This window comes from Geotrypetes seraphini, chromosome 4 (assembly GCF_902459505.1).
Source record: "Geotrypetes seraphini chromosome 4, aGeoSer1.1, whole genome shotgun sequence".
In the NCBI taxonomy this organism is placed as follows: Eukaryota; Metazoa; Chordata; class Amphibia; order Gymnophiona; family Dermophiidae; genus Geotrypetes; species Geotrypetes seraphini.
Window position 1 is genome coordinate 235,760,422 of NC_047087.1, and position 22,878 is coordinate 235,783,299.

General features: G+C 42.9%; 1 protein-coding gene across 4 annotated transcripts in view; it reads right to left on the reverse strand.

The window, feature by feature from the left end:
* WDFY4 (WDFY family member 4) overlaps positions 1 to 22,878 on the reverse strand; it is a 613,830-nt gene that overhangs the window by 420,536 nt on the left and 170,416 nt on the right. The gene's annotated exons all lie outside the window — the stretch shown is intronic.

Below are 22,878 nucleotides of genomic sequence, written 5' to 3' on the forward strand. Positions count from 1 at the left end.
ACACTAAGCGCACGCTAAAACCGCTATCGCAGCTTAGTAAAAGGAGCCCTAAGTAAAAGCTGATGCAAATTCTCATGCCTACACTATGTCCATATCTCTCTTACTGTATAAATTCCAGGAGCGCACCAATCCAACCATGTCCCTCCCATGGCCATGCTCCCTTTTCAGAGCCACAAGTAAAATTTATGCACAGATCCTGATGCATACAAATGTGCATGCAAATTTTAAATAATGCCAATCAGCACCGAAAACTGATTTAGTACCCAATTATCAGTACTAATTGGCTTATTTGATCGAATGGAGGGTTGAAATTGGAAGTACGCCCACATTTCCACATGCAATTTTGAGTGCCATATATAAAATTAGAACGAAAATAAGTAAATACATTATCATTTCTCCATTCCCAATATTTGAACACCACAATTAATGTTGAATTTAAACCCGAGCTGTAGCATTTATATCTGTACCCAAATACCCGGTGCTGGTTGATACCGTGATATTAGCACTGGGTATAAACTGACTGGCAGAAATGATTGAAGTACCAGCACTGAATGTTGGTAGTACCTGGATAACTTCTGGCTCCACCCCTAGATGTCCCCAGCTCTGGGGTGGTCAGAGGAGATTTTCAGTACCGGTAATATTATCCAAATAATGCCACTGAAAATCCAGATAAATCCCAGTGAGAAGTATTTAATCAGTGTAGGAGCCGCTCCAATCTGAGTAAGTGCTGTCAAATACTGGGCCCATACTGTAGATACTGTTTTAAGAAAGCTTCCTGAAATAACCAGGATCTTTTAAACTGTTAATTATTTACTTTTGACTCTTTTGACATTAAAGTTATGCCTAGGCGTAGGGTATGCTAAAGGGGACAGATCCTTGAAACAGCTCAGAAGCGAAACATGTCAGAATAAGTCCCTGCCGACATTTAAGCTAAGTTTTACGTATATGCACAAGACACTGAAATAAGTAGAATTAGAATATTTTAACACGAGACCGATGAAGATGATGTAGTGTGCTAACTTGTTCGGTAAAATTCACGCCATGGGTGCACTGCTGAGGTCTAAAAAAGTGGAAAATACTATTATTAATAACATCTAGTGAACTCTGCATTTATATATATTATACTTTTACTTTGAAACATCTCATAGTTGCATGCTAACTCCTGGATTCTATATACGACACCCAGATTTTGGCACCTAAATTTGGGCAGGATCCCTAGATGTGCACGCAACTTACATAGATAAACAGAAGATGAAGGCAGATAAAGATAAAGACCATATGGCCTATCTAGTCTGCCTATCCATGCCATCTACTATGCATTTCAATTAGGATTTATGTGCACACCTGGCTGTGTGCTACTCTAACATGCTTGGAGGATCATTTTTGAAAGTGCATCCAAATCCAACTTTGGATGTTTGCCAAAAGATATCCAAAGTCAGGGGAAGAGAAACGTCCATTTTTTTCCTTTCAAAAATTGTCTACCCAATATTTTTTTTTTTTTTTAAATCATCTACTTGGATGTTTTGGCCACCGGGACATCCAACTTTAGGACCCCTAACTTTGTTTTCCATTTCAACCACAAAATTGTCCAAGTTGAAAACATCCAAATCCAGACCATTTAGACGTGGGAGGGGCCAGTAGTATAATGGACTAGCCAAAAAAGACTTGCCAAAAGAGCAGTGGGGCACCTTAGAAGGCACATAAAAGGTGCCAGAAGTACTACTCACTATAACCCCCTTCTAATGTATGGTGAGCCCTCCCAACTCCACCAAAACCTACTATACCCACCTGTCTACCACCCCAATAGCCCCTATGGATGTAGGTGGCACCTACATGGCAGTATAGTAGAGTTTTGATGGGCTCATACTTTGCACCATAAATGTAGTGGTTGGAGTGGCTTATGGGCCTGGGTCCTCCTCTCTATGGCTCACTAGCCCACTCAACAGGCTACTTAAGACCCTGTGTGATGCTGTACTAGGATTTCCCATACCAGATGCTGCTGTTGTAGAGACAGGTATATACTGTTTCATTTAGATTTTTGGTTGTGGGAGAGGGTCAGAAACCACTGGGGCAGTGTGGGGAGGTAATCACTTAATCCCTCCAGTGACCATTTGTTCAGTTTGGGTACATTTGTGGCACTCAGATGCTTCTAAAACAGATTTAGCTCTGGAAGTCCAAGTTCTGTCCTGGGAAAAGTTTGATTATTGGCACAAGACATCCAAGCCTAAGCCTGCCCATAACACGCATCCTCAAACTTTGGAAGCACAGTGGCTGGGATGCCTTGCAAGACGTCCAGAAAGACGGTTTCAAAAATAGACATTTGGACGTCCTGGCCTTTAGGATGTCCAAGTGCCGATTTATGATGGGTTTTAGACATCTTTATTTTTTTTATTATGAGCCCCTTGGTCTCTAAATCCCATGGTGTGCAACTCAAAATGGGAGAGTCATGTGTAACGTGACCATTTATTTTTTTCATCAAAAGGGGACATCTATTAATTGTCAGTCCCGCCCCCAATCCCGCCCTAGCCCCGCCCTAATCCCGCCCCCAATTTCTTCCATTTATTTTTCATGTACATATAATATCTTATTAATTCATAAGGGTAGCCAAAAAATTTTAAAAACTACAAAGCACACTATGCATAGAAAAAATGTTAATTATCATTCTGTTAATTATCATTCTGTTAATTATCATTCTGTTAATTATCATTCTGTTATTAAGTCTCTATCCTCAAACTGTATTCTCTTTTGTCATGTACCATCCTGGAAATGTCCAGTTCTCTTCTTATGTAATCCGCTTTGAACCGCAAGGTACAAGCGGAATAAAAATCACTAATGTAATGTAATGTAATATTTGGGGGGGTTTTCAAAGATGTCAAGGCAGATGATTTTAAAATATGCAATGTCGCCTTAGAAAACCAGATGGGAACTGCGCAGAATCAGATTCCGATAAAGCAGAACTACTGAATGAATACTTCCGCAGTTGCAGGCAAGGTCCAGCGTGGAAGACCCGTTTCAGAATTTCGAGTTCACACCTGGCGACGTTTACTACGAACTGGCAAGACTCAAGGTGAACAAAGCCATGGGACCGGACAATCTACACCCCAGGGTGCTCAGTGAGCTGCGTGATATCCTGGCAGAACCACTATCAGGACTCTTCAATCTCTCCCTAAGTTCGGGGAGAGTCCCCATAGACTGGAAAACAGCTAACGTCGTTCCACTGCACAAAAAGGGTTGCAGGGCAGAAGCTGCAAACTACAGACCGGTGAGTCTCACATCAATGGTATGCAAACTCATGGAAACACTAATCAAACGTAAATTAGACGCAATCTTGGATGAGGAGAATCTACGGGATCCCAGTCAACACGGATTCACCAAGGGTAGGTCCTGCCAATCCAATCTCATCAGCTTCTTTGACTGGGTAACAAAACAGTTAGACTTGGGAGAATCCGTATACCTAGACTTCAGCAAAGCTTTCGATAGTGTCCCGCATCACAGGCTGTTGAACAAGATGAAATCAATGGGGCTGGGAGAAACACTAACTACATGGGTCAATGACTGGCTGAGTGGCAGACTTCAGAGGGTGGTAGTTAACGGTACCCTCTCTAAAACATCGGAGGTGACCAGTGGAGTACCGCAGGGCTCAGTCTTGGGCCCGCTCCTTTTCAACATATTCATAGGTGACCTAACTCAGGGGCTTCAAGGTAAGGTAACGTTATTCGCTGACGACGCCAAACTATGCAATATAGTGAGAGATGGCAATTCACCCGATAGTATGACACAGGACTTACATTTGTTGGAGCTTTGGTCCTCGACCTGGCAGCTGGGCTTCAACGCTAAGAAATGCAAGATTATGCACCTCGGCAGCAGATATCCGTGCAGAACTTACACCTTGAATGGTGAGACCTTAGCTAAAACTTCAACGAACGAGACTTGGGAGTGATCATCAGCGCAGACATGAAAACTGCTGATCATGTGGAGAAGGCTTCAACTAAGGCAAGACAGTAGTTAGGTTGCATCTGCAGGAGTTTCGTCAGCCGGAAGCCTGAAGTCATAATGCCATTATACAGAACCATGGTGAGGCCTCATTTGGAATACTGTGTGCAATTCTGGAACCCACACTACCGAAAAGATGTGCTGAGAGTAGAGTCGGTGCAACGGATGGCCACCAGGATGGTCTCAGGGCTCAAGGATCTATCGTACGAGGAAAGGCTGAAAAATTTGCGGCTGTACTCACTCGAGGAACGTAGGGAGAGAGGAGACATGATCGAGACGTTTAAGCATATTACCAGCCGTATCGAGATGGAAGAAGAGATTCTCTTTCTCAAAGGACCCTCAGCCGCAAGAGGGCATCCACTCAAACTCAGGGATGGGAAATTTCATGGCGACACCAGGAATATTTCTTCACCGAGAGAGTGGTTGATCCTTGGAACGAGCTCCCGGTGCAGGTGATCGAGGCAAACAGCGTGCAAGAATTTAAGAGCAAATGGGATGCACATGTGGGATCCCTTAGAGGGTTAAGCAAAGGGAACCTGTCACCAGGAGTGGGATCCCTAGGATAGTAGACTTGGGGGTGGGTCAGTAGAGTGGGCAGACCTGATGGGCTATGGCCCTTATCAGCCGTCATCTTCTATGTTTCTATGTAACTATAGAAAAATAGACAAATATAGTGCAAAATATAGACAGCAGATATAAATTCTCAAAACAGACACATTTTGATTACTAAATTGAAAATAAAATAATTTTTCCTACCTTTGCTGTCTGGTGATTTCATGAGTCTGGTTGCATTTCCTTCTGATCATGTATCCTTTCTTTCATTTCTTTCTTTCTGCACTCAGGTCCAACAATTGTCCCTTTCTATTCCCTCCCTCCTTCCTTCTCGTGTCCTTAGTGCCCCCAGTGCTTCCTTCCCATGTCCTTAGTGCCCCTTCCTATGTCCTTAGTGCCCCCAGTGCCTCCGTCCTGTGTCCATAGTGCCCCTAGTGCCTCCTTCCCATGTCCTTAGTGCCCCCAGTGCCTTTGTCCAGTGTCCACAGTGCCCCAGTGCCTCCTTCCCATGTACTTAGTGCCCCCAGTGCCTCTGTCCTGTGTCCTTAGTGCCCCCAGTGCCTCCTTCCCATGTCCTTAATACCCTCAGTGCCTCCTTCCCATGTCCTTAGTACCCCCAGTACCTTCTTCCTATGTCTTGCCTTCCAGCCTTTGTCCCACCCCTCCCCTGAAGCCAGTCTGCCTGCCCACCTCCTTCCCTCTGTCCCTCCAGTGCCTGATTCAAATGTACCACCGCTGCCTGCCTACCTCCTTCCCTCCCTCCCTCCAGTGCCTGATACAACCCACCCCCCTCCCCCGCCCGTGTACCACTGCTGCCTGCCAGCCTCCCTCCGTCCCTCCCTGCTTCTTACCTTCTTCCTGATGTCAATTCTGACGTTGGAGAGGAAGTTCCGGGCCAGCCAGGCAGCGATTGGCTGGCCCGGAACTTCCCCTCCGATGTCAAAATTGACGTCGGGAAGAAGGCAAGAAGCAGTGGCAGCGGCGGCGGACCGGGCTTTGAATCAGCGTGGCAGGGATGGAAAGCAATCACCTGTCCCAGTGTCCTCACACACAGCTTCGGGACACTGTCCCTGAAAACAGGACATTTTGGTGTCCCAAAGCGGTGGGTTGGGACAATGGGATGGTCGGTCCAAAAACGGGATTGTCCCGTTGAAAACAGGACATATGGTCACCTTAGGTATGTAAAATGATTAAATATCTTGGGGCTGAGCAAAGTTTTCTAGTAAAACTGATCTGTGATGCAGGTTGGATTAATTGAAAGAGAGCATCAGGACTGTTCCGAGCTGGAAATGTGGCCCATGTGACACGCCTCCTTGAGCTCCTGTCCCGTCCACTGAGTCACAGCCAAGCAGGGAAAGCAATAGACAGGACTCAACTTTGGAACCCCTGCCTCTCTTGTGCCCTGTGCAGCTACACTGCCCACACATAGCTCGCTATGGCTCTGGAGAGCATTACCCTTGAGCATTACTATATATCGATTGCCACCATATATAGTATAGATTCAGTTACTGGTATAAGTTTTAGATTAATTATTGATATAATACAGGGGGGGTGCTGAAAAGTTCTCAGCCCAATCAACCAGCTCCCTAAATTCTGAGCGCTATTTTGCCAAAGTAGCTGAAAAGAGTTATCTTATTTCATTAAGTGCCAATTTGCAGAAATGAAATTCTGTATTTTGACATTGTTTCAGATCATTGATTGAATCATATCCATGTCATTCTCTTCTTGTTTGGGCTGAGGACTTTTCAGCACCACACCCCCCATAAATTGTTTTTATAGGGGGTCTTTTACTAAGGCGTGCCAGCCGATTTAGCGTGCACTAAATGCTAATGCGCCCGTTATATTCTTTGGATGCATTTGCATTTAGCGCGCGCGCAATCGGCTAGTGCGCCTTAGTAAAAGACCCCCATAGTTTATTACAAGGTATGTAGATTTTTAAGTGTAACAATCATTGTTTTACCCTTCAGCAAGGATCATGACTTCCTCCCCTGACGACTGTGAATAACACATCCACAATATCCTACCAAGTAGCTGATCTAGGGAGCAGGAGACCTAACAGGGAGATTTGAACCCATTGCAAACCCAGGCACTTATTACCTGAGCCACCAAGCTGCCTAAACAGTGATATTAATAACCATCAGAGCATTGCCCCGTATTTCTGCTATTTTCTGTATTTTATTATTTCTGGTAAACCAAGGCTTCTTCAAAAGAAGACAAGTCATGTGGGGGAGAGGGCTGAAATTTTACCCATTATCTCTCTCTTTTGTTTCCACTTAGTTTGTTTCCAACAATATATTCCTACATTACAAAATATTAAAATATTAAAATGCACTGGGACCAGCTAACTAACTGTTTATTAGAATACAAATTCAATATCACAGTAATGGAGTGCAACAAACATTGATTGAGTTCATTATTAGAGTTCCCTCATCAATAATATCATCCTATTTCAGTTAAAATGCTTGCTTTTCAGTCAGACACGTTCCAGTAAAATGTTCTTTTTAGTGAAAATATCATTGCGGCAGGAAACCAGTCTATTTCCTCTGAAAATTGATTGATTTTAATACTCTATATTGCTTCCACTGTAATTGAGAAGGGCTCAGTTAGAAATCATAGGCTTTGAAGCAAAGTTTTTGAAACAGAAAAAGTTCCCTGTGAACATAAGACTTGATTTTAAGGGTGTGCAGTCCTATTTTAGACATATAGAACATATTTGTGAGGAAAGAGAAATCTAGGTGTGAAAATGGAGCCTGGAAACAATATTTTATGCTCTAGACTATTGGTTCTCATACTTGTCCTGGGGGACACCAAGCCAGTCGGGTTTTCAAGATATCCTAAATGAATATGTATTAGGCAAATTTGCATGTCTGTCTTTTCTATTATGATAGTAATAATAATAATAAACTATTTTTGTATACCGCCATACCAATTAGTTCTAGGCGGTTTACATCAAGAAAAGCTGGACAATCAACGAATCATATAAATGCACCACATATATATAACAAGAATACAATATTAAAACAATTAAGATATAAATTTATCAAACAGATAGGTTTTCAATGCATTTCTAAAAGCATGATAAGATTGAGCTTGAGGAATTAGGATACTCCACCAGGTGTTCATTTTACTAGCCTAGAAAGCTAAAGTTTGTTCAAAAAAATCTTGTGTAACGACAAGTTTGGGTGATAGAAATGCAAACCAGTAAGATTTGAGTGTATTCATGTTTGTTCTATGAAATTCAAAATGAGAAACAAGATAAGCTCGAGCTAAACCAAATAATACTTTAAAACAGATATAGCCAAATTTAAATAAAACTCTTGCATCAAACGGCAACCAGTGAAGCTGTCTATAATAAGTGCTAACATCAGTGGTGTACCTAGCATATGTGACACCCGGGGCCCATCATGTTTTGACACACCCCCATCTATATCAAAAATATGATTTTTAGTAACAATCCACATATCGCACAACAAGAGTGTACCTAGGAAAAGGCAGCATCTTAAACACTGCAGTGAGCACTAGAACACCAACACATACATTGTAAAACTAAACAAGCCAGATCCTGCACAGTCAATTGATCCTGTAGTCAATGCCAACTGAAAACTATGTCCTTTTCATACACAAACTAATCACAAACTAAAAATAGAAATATGTAGACAAAAGTTAAACTGAACCACCAAGAAACCAGACTCTGCAAACAATGCAACACCACAAAAACAGTGACACATGTCCCCTAATACTGTGCAAAATATAAAGACAGTAGATGTAAATTTGAAAAAACTGATACATAACAATCACCACTTTACAAATTAACAAATAAAAATAAAACAAATAATGAGAAATCAGAAAATACCATTTTATTGGACTAATCCATTTTTCAATTAGCTTTCAGAGGCCAAATCTTTCTTCAGAACAATACAGTATACTGCTGTTATGGTATTCTGTCTTGAGGAAAGGGGTTTATCAATACAATTACAATACTACTTGATTCTAAGTAAAGCAACAAAAAATCTTTCTACCTTTTGTCGTTTCTGCTTTAATCATCTCTTTGCTCTCTTCTTTCTATACAGCGTTTGTCCTTTCTCCCTTCTATGCAACATCTGCCCTCTCTTTGCCCCTTCCACCCAGATTCTGCCCTCTCTCTCTACCCCTTCCATCTACTGTCCACCCTCTCTCTCTTCCATATGGCATTTTCCCTATTTCTATGTCCCTTCAATAAACTGTATAACCGGGTTCCCTTCTTTCCTTTGCACATGATTCATTTCAGCTTCACCCCCTCTCCATTTTCCTGTCTCTACCCCCTCCCCTATGCTTTGGCATCTCTCTCTTTCTCTTCTCCTTTCCTTTCTTACTTCCCACTCCACACCATGGTGTGGTATTTCTATCTCCTTCCCTTCCCTCATGTCATGGCATCTCTTCCTCCCCCTCCATGGTCTGGTATCTCCTTTCCTTTCTTCCTTTCCCTCCCTCCCATGGACTTTGCATCTCTGTTCCTCTCCCTTGTCTTCCTTCTCACTCCTTCCCTCTCTCTCCCCCAATTGGGTGCAGCAGCAGCAGCATTTCTCCCCCTCCCCTTGCCTGTGCAGCATTTCTTCCCCCCTTGCCTGTGCAGCAGCAGCACGTCTCCCCCCTTGCCTTTGCAGCATTTCTACCCTCCCCCTTCCCTGTGTAGTATTTCTACCCTCCCCTCTTCCCTGTGCAGCAGTTCTACCCTCCCCCTTCCCTGCCAAGCATTTCTACCCTCCCCCCCTTCCCTGCTCAGCATGTCTGGCCGGTTTCCCTGCTGAAAGCCGCAAGCATCTACACCTCACTGATCCGTGGCTGCGTTGGAAGCCTCTCTCTGATGTCGTGGCGTCAGAGAGAACACTTCCGACGCAGCCGTGGATCACGCGAGGAGTGGACGCCCGCGGCTTTCAGCAGGAAAGTTGGCCAGAAGCTGAGCAACGCCAGTGAGCACCCGTGGACACCCCTGTTTACTGCCGCTGCTGCTGGTTAAGGAAAGGCAGCAATGGCAGAATAGGGTGGGTGCCGGCTGTGCACCCCCTTGGGGCGTGCACCCGGGGCGGACCAACCCCCTTCCCCCCCCCCCGCCCCCTTGGTACGTCACTGGCTAACATGGTTGTATTTTTTCAGACCGAAGATCAAACGAACCGCTGAGTTTTGTATTATTCTTAATCTGTTAAGAATTTTCTTATGAGATCCCAAATAAATTATATTACAATAATCCAGGATAGACAGGACTGAAGACTAAATGCCTAAATAGCCTAAATGACGCTAGATCAAAATATTTCTTAATCATGCGTAGTTTCCAAAGGACAGAAAAACATTTATTTATCATTAAATCTGTCTGATCATTAAGGATATCCTGAAAACCCGACTGACTGGGGTCTATGTTCCCTCTAAGGACCATCAAGACAAGGGTAAAAATGTTTTGCATGAGCAGAGGACCTGCTTGACATGAATGATAATATATGATAAGTATTGAAAAATTAACTGAACTAATATAATAAAGTTAAAAATATGTTGTCTCATTGAATGCATCAGGGGTCTGTTCAGAATAAAAATGTAAAAACATGCATACTCGCCTCTACCTTTGAATTTCAGGGGAAGGAGATCTTTCCAAAGATCCTCTTGTGCAAGAGCTTCAGGCTCAAAGATTTTCCAGTTCCAGTTAAAGAGAGAAACCTTTAGCGCAGCTGAGGTGAAAACTAGTCTTCTATCTCCTGGACAGGAATGTTTCCATTTAGAGCAGTGGTCTCATACTCACGGCCCGGGGGCCAGGTACTATTTTGAGGCCCTCAGTATGTTTATCATTATCACAAATGTAAAATAAAACAGTTTCTTGGTCATATGTCTCTTTAGCTATAAATTAGAATGTTATTATAAAGTCTTAGCCAAAAGGAAAGATTTATAAACTATAAAGAGTTTTACCTCATGCATAATTGGCATTTCTTTAATAAGACATTAACTATTTTTTCTGTGGCCCTCCAAGTACCTACAAATCCAAAATGTGGCCCTGCAAAGGGTTTAAGTTTGAGACCACTGATTTAGAGGGAGATCTCTTATAATCTCAGACAACTAAATTCTTAGTACTGTTGTTTTAGGTTATACTTTTTTAAATTCCCCCCAATTGTCCTTTCTAAAAGGCATTCATATACTTTAGTGTCATTCCAAATAATAATAATATATATATAATATATATAATAATATATATAAAGTCATACTTTAATTAAACAAAACCATTGAGAAGAATATAGACATTTTGCCTCAAACTGAGATACACCGAGATTAGCATTTGGCAATGTTAGGAGTAGCAGAGTTCCCCATATCTACCTCATGGACCTATAGAAAAAAAATTGTCCACTAAAACTGGTGCAGCCCAATATCAGCCATATACTGTGCTCTGGCACTACAGGGACTACAGGGACCAGACGGACTCCACCTGACCAACAGAGGTAAGAACGTCTTCGGACACCGACTAGCCCGCCTACTTCGAAGGGCTTTAAACTAGGTAAGTCGGGGGTGGGTACCCACTTTTACACCGGAGCAGTAAGTAACAATCCTGAGGTGGCGAACAAAAACTCCGCTTCTAAGTCCGAGGTAAATACCCTTACTGCAACAGATTCGCTAGGAGACACCTTAACTCATAAGGAGCTTAGTAAACACCAAGAGTGGAGAGCTATGTATGTTAACGCACACAGCCTGGGGAATAAACTTCTAGAACTGGAAACAGAAATGGTTAATGCAGACTTAGACGTGGTGGCTGTGTCCGAAACATGGTTCACGGACTCTCATGGGTGGGATATGACTATACCAGGATACAACTTGCTTCGCCAAGACAGAGAGGGTAAGTTAGGAGGAGGGGTAGCACTTTACATCAAAGAGAACATTAAGACAACCAGGATCACGGATGTCAAGTATACTGGGGAATCTATCTGGGTAAACCTGGCCAGAGGTGGAGAAAAATGCCTATACCTTGGTGTGGTATACAGACCTCCTAGACAATCGGAGGACAAAGACGCAGAATTAATCGAAGACATTGAGAATATCACCTTGCGGGGGGATGTTGTTCTATCAGGAGACTTCAATATGCCTGATGTAGACTGGAACACACTCTCAGCGACAACTTGTGATAGCAGGAGGATATTAGCGTCCATGAAGGGAGTACAGCTCAAACAAATGGTGCTAGAGCCTACTAGGGCCCAGGCCATCCTGGACCTGGTACTTACGAACGGGGAAAGCGTCTCGGAGGTCTCGGTGGGAGAAACGCTAGCCACCAGTGACCATAACATGGTATGGTTTAACCTTAGGAAAGGCTTCCCTAGATCTCAAACAAGAACAAGGGTACTCAATTTCCGGGGCACTGACTTCGCACGCATGGGAGATTTCGTTCATCAGACACTACAGGTTCAAGAAGTAACTAATAATGTGGAAGCTATGTGGTCAACCTTGAAGTCGACCCTTCATGAGGCATCTATCCGCTACATTAAATCGGTAAATAAACAACAAAGAAACAAGAGACCCAAATGGTTCACTGATGAGGTCTCGAACCGCGTCAAGGAGAAGAAAAGAGCATTTCTCTTATACAAACGCACCGGGGAGAAGGAAGCAAACATTGAATACAAGACAAAGTCTGCAGCGGTCAAAACAGCAGTCAGGGAGGCCAAACTTCGAATGGAAGAAACTCTAGCGAAGAACATTAAGAAAGGGGACAAATCCTTCTTCAGGTACATTAGTGACAGGAAGAAGAACACAAATGGGATAGTACGCCTTAGAACGCCAGACGGGAATTATGTGGAAACAGATTCCGATAAAGCCAAACTGCTGAATGATTACTTCTGCTCGGTCTTTACCTGCGAGGCACCAGGGCACGGGCCAAGGCTGGAAATGAAGCAAAGCATGGAAGATCCATTTCAGAATTTTGAGTTCACACCTGCTGATGTCTACAGTGAACTGTCAAGACTTAAGGTGAACAAAGCCATGGGACCGGACAATTTGCACCCAAGAGTGCTCAGAGAGCTAAGCGATGTTTTGGCAAAACCGTTAGCAGTACTCTTCAATCTCTCCCTAAGTACGGGGAGAGTCCCCCTGGACTGGAAAACAGCCAACGTCATTCCTCTGCACAAAAAAGATTGCAGAGCAGAGGCTGCAAATTACAGACCAGTAAGTCTCACATCAGTAGTATGTAAGCTCATGGAAACTTTACTTAAAGGTAAACTAGACACGATTTTGGACGAGGGGAACCTAAGGGATCCCTGTCAACATGGATTCACTAGGGGTAGGTCATGCCAATCCAATCTAATCAGCTTCTTTGATTGGGTGACGGGAAAGTTAGACTCGGGAGAGTCTCTGGACATAGTGTACTTGGATTTCAGTAAAGCTTTTGACAGTGTCCCACACCGCAGACTATTGCACAAGATGAAGTCGATGGGGTTAGGTGAGAAACTAACTGCATGGGTCAACGATTGGCTGAGTGGAAGACTTCAGAGGGTGGTGGTCAACGGCACCCTCTCTGAGACATCGGAAGTGACTAGTGGAGTGCCGCAGGGCTCGGTCCTGGGACCATCCCTTTTCAACATATTCATAAGGGACTTGACCCAAGGGCTTCAGGGTAAAGTAACATTGTTCGCCGATGACGCCAAACTGTGTAATATAGTAAGTGAAAGCAATCTCAAGGATAATATGACGCAGGATTTGATCACGTTGGAAAACTGGTCCTCGACATGGCAGCTGGGCTTCAACGCTAAGAAATGTAAGGTCATGCATCTCGGCTGCGGAAATCCATGCAAAACTTACACCTTAAATGGGGAAACACTAGCTAGGACTTCAGAAGAACGGGACTTGGGAGTAATCGTCAGTGCAGATATGAAGGCTGCCAAACAGGTGGAGCAGGCCTCATCCAAGGCAAGGCAGATGTTGGGATGTATCAATAGAGGCTTCATCAGCCGCAAACCTGAAGTCATAATGCCGCTTTACAGAGCCATGGTGAGACCTCACCTGGAATACTGTGTGCAATTTTGGAGACCACACTACCAAAAAGATGTGCTTCGAGCTGAATCTGTCCAGCGAATGGCCACTAGAATGGTCTCCGGACTCAAGAGTCTCTCATACGAAGAAAGACTGGGCAAACTACAGCTATACACTCTTGAGGAGCGTAGAGAAAGGGGAGACATGATTGAGACATTTAAGTACATCACAGGTCGTGTCGAGGCGGAAAGCGATATATTCTTCCCCAGGGGACCCTCGATCACAAGGGGGCACCCGCTCAAACTCAGAGGAGGGAAATTTAATGGTGACACCAGGAAGTATTTCTTCACAGAAAGGGTTGTAGATCACTGGAACAAACTTCCGGTGCAGGTGGTCAAGGCCACCAGCGTGCTAGACTTTAAGAATAAATGGGACATCCACGTGGGATCCCTATGGGGGTCGAGCTAAGGATCTGGGTCATTAGCACTCAGACTTGATGGGGTGGGTCAGAAGAGTGGGCAGACTTGATGGGCTGTAGCCCTTTTCTGCCGTCATCTTTCTATGTTTCTATGTTTCTATGTCCTAGAAGCTACATTTGCAACTCAAATCATTTGGCTTGCTAGCTGGATTAAAGCACTAGTCACTCTATATGGATATATTTTTTTAAGATCATAATTGCTAGAATTGGGTTGTTTCTCATGTTGTTGTAAGAGCAGGATAAGGAAGAGTCTATCAATCAAATAATATAATAATCACCACAATACTATCCTTGAAGCCCATGCCTAGGGAACATAGCAACAAAATAAGCATAATTATAGAACTGATCATCAGTCTAGATAGAAACCGGGGCCCTCCCTGCTACACACAGGAAAGCCTCAGACACTGGGAACTGAAGCCTAAAGGCCTAGTATGCTTCCCTCAATCAAATCCGAAATCTGAACAAAGTCTGGGAACATATCAGAGGCTGAAACATGGAACAGAGAGCTCTGATTTCCATGAATTCCTTCCAGGGACTTAGCCCTGTCCCACTGGTATCACCCAAAACCCTCTTTTTACCTCACTGTTCCAAAGTAACAAAGCATTGAACTCAACGGATAACCTGGGAAAAAACGTGAGGAACGGAGGCAGAAACTCACACTCATAAATCGAGCAGATCACATCATGCCCAGAGCTTCAAACTAATCAATCGAAGCCAGACCTTTGAACGTGGACAGCCACTTTTTGCGATACGGGCTTTCTGAGGCAGCAGTTCGCGAACCGCGTTAGAGCCCAGAGGAAAAAATCTCAGATAAGTGTGCTGTTTAAAACTTTCACAACCTGTTTTGATATGTTAAGAAATGTCTATCAACATGAAATTAAAAACTGTACAGTACTCCCATAAAATTTGCAGGGGGTTCCGTTCCAGGAACCCCTGCGAATTTTGAAACAGGGGAGGCAAGAGAGGCTAGCTGGAAAGGCAGGAGAGGGCAGCTAGAACGCTGGCAGATGAAGAAAATCACTCATGGTCTGTTCCAACCACCTCTTCCTGTAGTAAAGTCGGGCTACACCAATCAGGAGCTGCTTTGACACGCAGCTCCTGATTGGTGTAGCCCGACTTTACTATAGGAAGAGGCGGTCGGAGCAGACCGCAAATGAGCAAGTTCGCAATTCATGAACCGCAAATTCATGGGGGAACACTATAATCCAGAGCAATGATTAAGACTCTGAGATCACAGACGTTCAAACATTTGTGCTTAGCCCGAAGTCTGGTCTGAGAGTAACACCCTTCTGAGCACTGCTGTACACAGCAGTGCTGCCCGAGTCATGATTTGAATCGATTCATGGATTCACTTCGAGTAAATCGATTCAAATCGATTCATATTTTTAAAAAATCGTCCTGGCCGATTCGGAGACTGACCCTCTTCCCCATGCCTTCAGATTGCAATGGGGCTTTTCTCCTTTTTTCAGTCACTGGTTTTTTGACTACATTTTTTTTAAACGTACCTACCCGCTGCTAGTTAGGCCTCTGCCTAGACCAGGAACAAACTCTCGTTCACCACCACCGGCCCGGAGTAACCGAAACAGGTGGTGGCCAGGATGTGGTGAAGATTATCACTCTCGCGCTCTGTCCTGCTAAGAGCCCAGGATGCGTCAGGATGAAATGCCACTGAAATTTCAGCAACAGTTCAGCGCTGCCTCCTTTTACTAAACCGCGCTAGTGGTTTTTAGGGCCGGGAGCCACACTGAATGCCCCACACTGCTCCCGACGCTCATAGGAATTCTATGAGCATCAGGAGTAGCGCAGAGCATTCAGTGTGGCTCCCGGCGCTAAAAGCTTAGTAAAAGGAGGACCTACCTGTGGGGTCTATATCCTTTAATGTATTACCGCCATACATTTTTTGTGAACCAGAATAGCCTCTCCTGCTTTTTACCCCACAGCCGAAGCATAAAAACAATGCTTTACCCAACCTTCTTCCAGCTTTTTCGACTCTATATCAGACAGATGTGTCTCTTGTATAAAGCATATATCTGCATTCTGTTTTTTCAAAAAATTAAGTGTTTTTTTTTCCGTTTAAAAGGGTGATTTAAGCCATTGACATTTAAAGAAAAATTTTAAGAATCTTAAAAGTGTCCTCTGATACGGAAAATATCATCACAGCTCAGCTGAATACACTCTCCAGGTGAGATGACTTTCTAAACTATGTTAAATTGAAAACTGCACCCGGAGAGTATATTCAACTGAGCTGTGGTGATCTTTTCCGTATCAGAGGACACTTTTAAGATAAGTGCGGGTTCCTTATATGTTTTACTTAAAGAGATTTTGAACAATTTACCTTGATGCAATGATATTGATAGAATATTCACTGAGTTTTTCTTTGACCAAGGATGTGTTTCCTATGACAACTCAATACTTGTCATTGTAGTTTCCAGGGTTGACTCCCGGGAAACACTGAGGTCTTTTCTCCGTGTTAGGAACCTGCTCTGGTTAGTCCTGATAACGATATTTATTTAGTGGATATCTGTATTGAAGTCTGTATGTTAACTCCTTTGTTCTATAACCAATATCCTATGTGATCCTCCACCAGCAATCAGGTTTGCTGCACAACGTCAGCTCACACACACTGATATGTTTAGAGATATGCATTATGAGACCAACAGGTGGTCAGAGATATATCCATCCATACACAAAATAATACAGTCACTTGTTCACCAAAATAGGCAGACAAGATAGTGAGGTGGCAAAGGCAGAGAGTTTGAGAGGACCATGGCTATCTCCAGCGGTCAGCGGTGAACTCGTACATTCAATGCCAGGGCCATATCTGGCCACCAACATTGAATTTCTGGGTTAACAACCACCGAAGTCTTGACCAGCTGAGGCACAGTGGCCAAAGATAGGCCTGCTTTTTGGGCAGATCTATCTAGTCGCTAGACTTAGCCAGTCAGATAGTGAATATTGGTGGTGACTGGCTAGGTCATGCAGCATAGCTAGTCAACGGTCAATCTGCTGACTGAAATATTCAGCAAGAAATAGCCGTCGATCACTTGTTGAATAATGAAGGATAGCTGGCTTAATGGTATTTAGCTGGCAGTGATGGGAGGTTGCATAAAGAGGCTACAATAAGTGGCATAGTAAGGGGGCAGGGGGCACTGGCAACTCTCCTTCTCTCCACCCCCACTCCTTCCCTGTTCTCCACCACGTGAGCGCCTTCCCTCCCCCTGGTACCTCTAACTCTTCAAAGGCACGAGCAGCCGGTTGGAGATCCTGCTCATGCCGGCAAAGAGTTAAAGAGGTACCAGGGGAGGGAAGGTGCTCGTGTGGCAGGAGGCGTCACTGCCCCGAGCACCTCCTACCCTTGCTAAGTCACTGGCTACAATAGTGATGGGGGAATGCTGGAAACAAAGCAGGAAAATAGAAGGTAGCCAGTGTAAAATATGTTATATAGGGCTCCTTTTACGAAGGTGCGCTAGCGTTTTAATCGCACGCTAGCTGAAAAACTACCACCTGCTCAAGATGCGCTAGCATTTTTAGCGCATGCACCGGATTAGCGCGCACTAGCTGAAAAACAACCGCCTGCTCAAGAGGTCTAGTCATAGGTTTTTATCTATAAACATTTACATGAATTACGTTTTAAAAACAGCCGGGCTTGTAAACTATCAGGTATTCATTTAGTCAAAGTTGCTACAAAAATACTTAAACACAGCCCCCAACATTCTTTGGGTAAATAGATACTGGCTGTAATAAACTATGGCTGAGTACGGTGTGTCACAACAGGCTTCCTATCAATTTTTGCATTTGCTTCTAATATTAATGAGTTTAGAGGGAACGTGGAAATATTTGACTTTTCCACTTAAGAACTTTGCTCATTTGGGGAATGGTGCTTCCAGCAGAGCTACAGAGGGGCAATGGGGCTGATACAAGTGCTATTATATCAATATCACTTAGAGAAAAAAGCCATTTTTATGGCTTTTGCATTTCTTTTGTTTAGCATCTGACTTACTAATTTTGTTTAATTGTGTATTGAGCTAGCTTTAATAGACAACCACAAATCTATGCTCTCAATCGCTCTTCAGAGCTTAATAGTTATTTTGGTCATTTCCAAAGGAAATGGTTGTCATATGATCATGGATTCTACATCTGTCTTAAGAGTATTTATGCCATCAATAATTTGTAACATGCTCAGTGTTTACTCCAGCAGGCTACAGTGCTACTCCCAGGGTCACCAAGACCAATGCATTCCAAAGTGGTTGACAGGGAGAATTTCATTGGTTTTAAGTTCAGAAGCACTGCACTTATTGAAATCTACTAATGCTTTTATAAGGATGTATTGGATGATTTTATTATGTTAAGTTCAATGTTTTGCATAATAAAGAACTGACTGAGTCCTTGAAGGAGATCAACAGACTTCCAGCTCTAAAACTTAATTTTGCTAAATCAGCATTAAGTATCAACAGGTTGCAAAAGTGAAAATCATTCTAAATTGTAAAGCAAATTTTGATACCTTCGAGACTAAATTTTACTGTATCTGTGTACTAGTAAGAGGATGCTGGATGGGCCATACAGGTCTTTATCTACCACCAACTACTATGTTACTAGGGGGCTCATTTTCAAAGCGCATGGATGTCTCAAAATGGGGGGGAAAAAACCATCCAACTGCCAACAGTGTATAATTACAATTTTGGAATGGCAGAATTCAGACAACCTATACTGCAGGTTGTCCAAATAGCAAAGAGATGTATCATGGAAATGAGTGTTTTGGGAGGGATTAGAGAAGGCCCAGAATTAGGACAGCAAGGAATTAGAGAAAATGGGCCTCTTCTCTCTCGAAAAGAGGAGATTGAGAGGAGGCATGATTGAAACATTCAAGATACTGAAGAGAATAGACTTAGTAGATAAAGACAGGTTGTTCACCTGTCTTTATCTATTAAGGAGAACGAGAGGGCACTCTCCAAAGTTGAAAGGGGATAGATTCCGTACGAACGTAAGGAAGTTCTTCTTCACCCAGAGAGTGGTAGAAAACTGGAACGCTCTTCCAGAGTCTGTCGTAGGGGAAAACACCCTCCAGGGATTCAAGACAAAGTTGGACAAGTTCCTGCTCAACTGGAAAGTACGCTAGTGAGGCTGGGCTCATTTAGAGCACTAGTCTTTGACCTAGGGGCCACCACATGAATGGACTGCTGGGCACGATGGACCACTGGTCTGGCTCAGCAGCGACAATTCTTATGTTCTTACTAACAACAATAATCAAATGGGATGAAATGTCCAGGTCTAAATAGGAGGGTGTTTTTATTTTGACCTGTTTCAGTCACATCCAAGGTACAAAAAGATACTCTGACTAAGCAGCTAACCATTGGAGGTATTAAGACATGTCCCCTCATATGTTATCTAGTGGTTGCTGTCCCCTTCCCTCTCCCCAAAATGTGAAAGTAATATCAGGCTCTATGACTGCATTCTAACAAAGCACACAGCAGGTCCGAGGATCAGTGCAGTGGGACCCAGGTTCAATTCCCACTTCAGCTGTCTTTTTCTTTTCTCTTCTTTAAATTGGGAGCCTTCCAAAAACAGACATATATCTAACTGTACCTAAATGTTTATGAAACTGTAAGCCTGAAGGCTATTGAAGTGGTATACACTGCTCCCTCCGTATCCACGGGGGTTAGGGGCAGAGCCGGCCCGCAAATATTTAAAAAACAGCAAATAATATTAGGGCTGGTTCTGCCCCTAACCCCCGCTTCCCCACGGCTATTTTAAGCCCTGTAAGACCCTCTCCCCCCTTAAGCCTTACCTGGATATATAGCGGGTTTTCAAGACAGCCCCGTGCAGATCACTCATAGGAAATGGCTGCCTTGAACTCCCATCGTAGGCGTAACCGAAAAAATTAAAATGTTTTTTTTTGTTTTAAAATCGCGAATAACTGAATCGCGAATAACTGAATATTCTGTCCAATACTGGCCTTAGTTCTTTAATTTACATCCTTTGTTTTCTAATTTGAGATCCTCTATTTTTATCTCACGCTTTTTTGAATTCCATCACCATTTTCCTATCCACCACCTCCCTTGGGAGGGCATTCCAGGCATCTACCACCCTCTCCGTGAAGAAGAATTTCCTAACATTGCGCCTAAGTCTTCCTCCCTGTAACCTCAAATTATGCCCTCTTGGGTTTTTTTTTTAACACTTTCTCCAATATTTTCTCTTCTCTTTCCTACCTAGTTCTCTCTCCTTCTTCACGCTCTCTTATCTTTTTGTCTTCTCCTTACTCACCTTTTCTTATGTAGCAAAATGTGGATTTTTCCATAGAATTTGTGCATAAAAAGTTCCACCATGTTTCTCCAATGAAAACTATAAAAGAGAAGTTGCTGGTTGCCATGAAGAAAGGTATACTTATGTGAGCTGTAAGATAATTGGTGAGAATTAGAAAGCTAGGGAAAATTTTAGTCGTGGAGGGAAAGTTAGAAAAATATATAAGGAAGCTCCTAGCTTTGCATTTTATATGTTGTCTTCAGCCTCCCAAGCCCTGACCCATATAACAGGGAGAGCTCTCCAGCAAGATATCCCTAGCCTTTTAGACAAAGAAGATATATTTACAGCAGTGTTTTCTATTTGTATTTATTTATTTATACCCCGCCTTTTCCCAAGGCGGGTCACAATAGAGTACATACACAAACACAATCACATACAATACAACAAATCAAACATGGAAAAACCATTATAGTGATAATGTAAAGCCTCCTAAAATTACAAAGAGACTAACAGTGCCTCGCATCAAAAAACTATAAATCAAGTCCCATATTTCATCGTATAGAAGAGGTATTTCTTCAACATTTTCTTAAAACTACTCAAACTTGTTTGCTGTCATAAATATCCACTCCCGAGGACCCACACACAAAAACATGCTAGCTCTAGCCGCAGCCGTTTCACTCTCGGAATATGTAGTAGAAAATGACATGGTGACAAAATTCATCACCATTCCCGTCCCCGCAGATAACTGCGGTAAACCATCTTCATGTCATTCTTTAAGGAGAGAGGGAAGAATCAGAGTATGAATGGCCTCAACCACTGACCCTCAAGTTTTGCTTTGAAGAATGCTGATGTAGAAGGACTGAGACTGAAATAGACACAAAAAAATGACATGGGATTATTTCCCGCGGTTATCCGCGGGGACGGGAATGGTGATGAATTTTGTCACCATGTCATTCTCTAATATGTAGGTCATCGTGAGTATCCGAGTGCAACATGCGCTGTGGTTCATATGGCAGAATGCTATCCATCAAATGTTTTGGTATTGTACTAACCCAGTCAACACATTTAAGCTGTTTCTTTTTACAGGATTTAGAAGTGTCACATAGAGACCTCTGACCTGCCGCTAGAAATAGGGGAGCCACCTCATTATCTTTGGGCTATTACTAGAAGGAGAAGAGAGAGAACCTGTGTCTCAATCTGTGCTGTTCCATCTACCAATCCAAATACTGCAGAGTTTGTCAGAGCCCAAACCAGCATCTGGAAGAAGGGGCCTTATATAGTTCCTGAAGCAAAATCCCAGCGCCCATGGGATTATCCTACTGAACTCTCAATTGCTCAGAGGAGATAAGAGCTCGTGTTGCCTAGCTCAGCAACTGAAAGTGTTCTCATTCCTTGTTACTATTTATTGCTGATGACCTCTGCGATGTACAGCTAGAAAGTAAAGTTAAAATGAAATGAAACAAAAAGTGTCAAGAAGCGTGTGAAATAACTTGTAAGTTTCATGGCTCTACATCAGTCTCTTCTTGGCTGGGCTGAGGACTTCCTCACTTGTGTTTGTAAGGAATGCACAATAGTTAACATACATAAAAAAGGGATGTGCATTCATTAGCTCACATTTGGTTCATTTGGACACTTTAAAAATAAGCACACAAAATAGATTTAAAGCACATTTATGAATTAATATGTACACGGATGTTTAAAATTCAAAAACAATAATAATTATGTTACTAACACAACATTATTGGTTCAGACCAATGGTCCATCAAGTCCAGTAGCCTGTGCTCACGGTAGCCAATCCAGGTCCCTAGTACTTGGCCAAAACCCAAAGAGTAGCAACTTCCATGCTACCGATCCAGGGCAAGCAGAGGCTTCCTCCCTGTCTTAAAGGGGGAATAAATGAAAAAGTCTATGAAAATATGACAAAAAGCCCCAAATGAAACACGCTTCTTTGCTATGTATTTCCCTAATATAAAAGAATTCTATTATCGTGTTAAAGCACACTGCAGAAACATGACATTTATTTTCCATCATGCTTTATATTTTTAATAACACTGCCATCTATCGAATAATTTCTGCGATTTACACAGCAACACTAAAAAGCAACATTTTCTTACAAGAACCTGAATGACATCTCTCACTCTCTCATATTCAATTAATTGCCATCCCTGTGAGCTGGAAGCTAATTACTGTAATCAAAACAGTAACAGTTGACAGGTTTTATGCAACAAATACTCAAAATGGTACCAGGTCATGACACATTCTCTTTACTTCAGTCACTGATGTGGAAATTTTACCTGTATTGTACTTGGCCTGCTTTTGCTTTCATTTTTATTTTTCAAGCAAGATTAATACTACAAAAGTTACCAGAAAAAGAGGTAATTCAAGTGCAAACTGTCCCTAACAACTTGAATGCACCTCAACTGTGTTCTAAAAAGACTATCTTTAAGGTAAGCAGAAGAGTTTTGTTTTCCAAGATCATTCAGATACTGACAATTCTTCTGAAGCCGACACCGCCACACTGCAAATATCCTGTAAAACTACTCAGCTGTCAAGAAATGAACTTGATTAAAACATTCTAGGGTCGATATCCAAAGCAATTTAACCAGAAATGGCTCCTGGTCAGGTAAATTGCTTGTTCGGGGCTAACC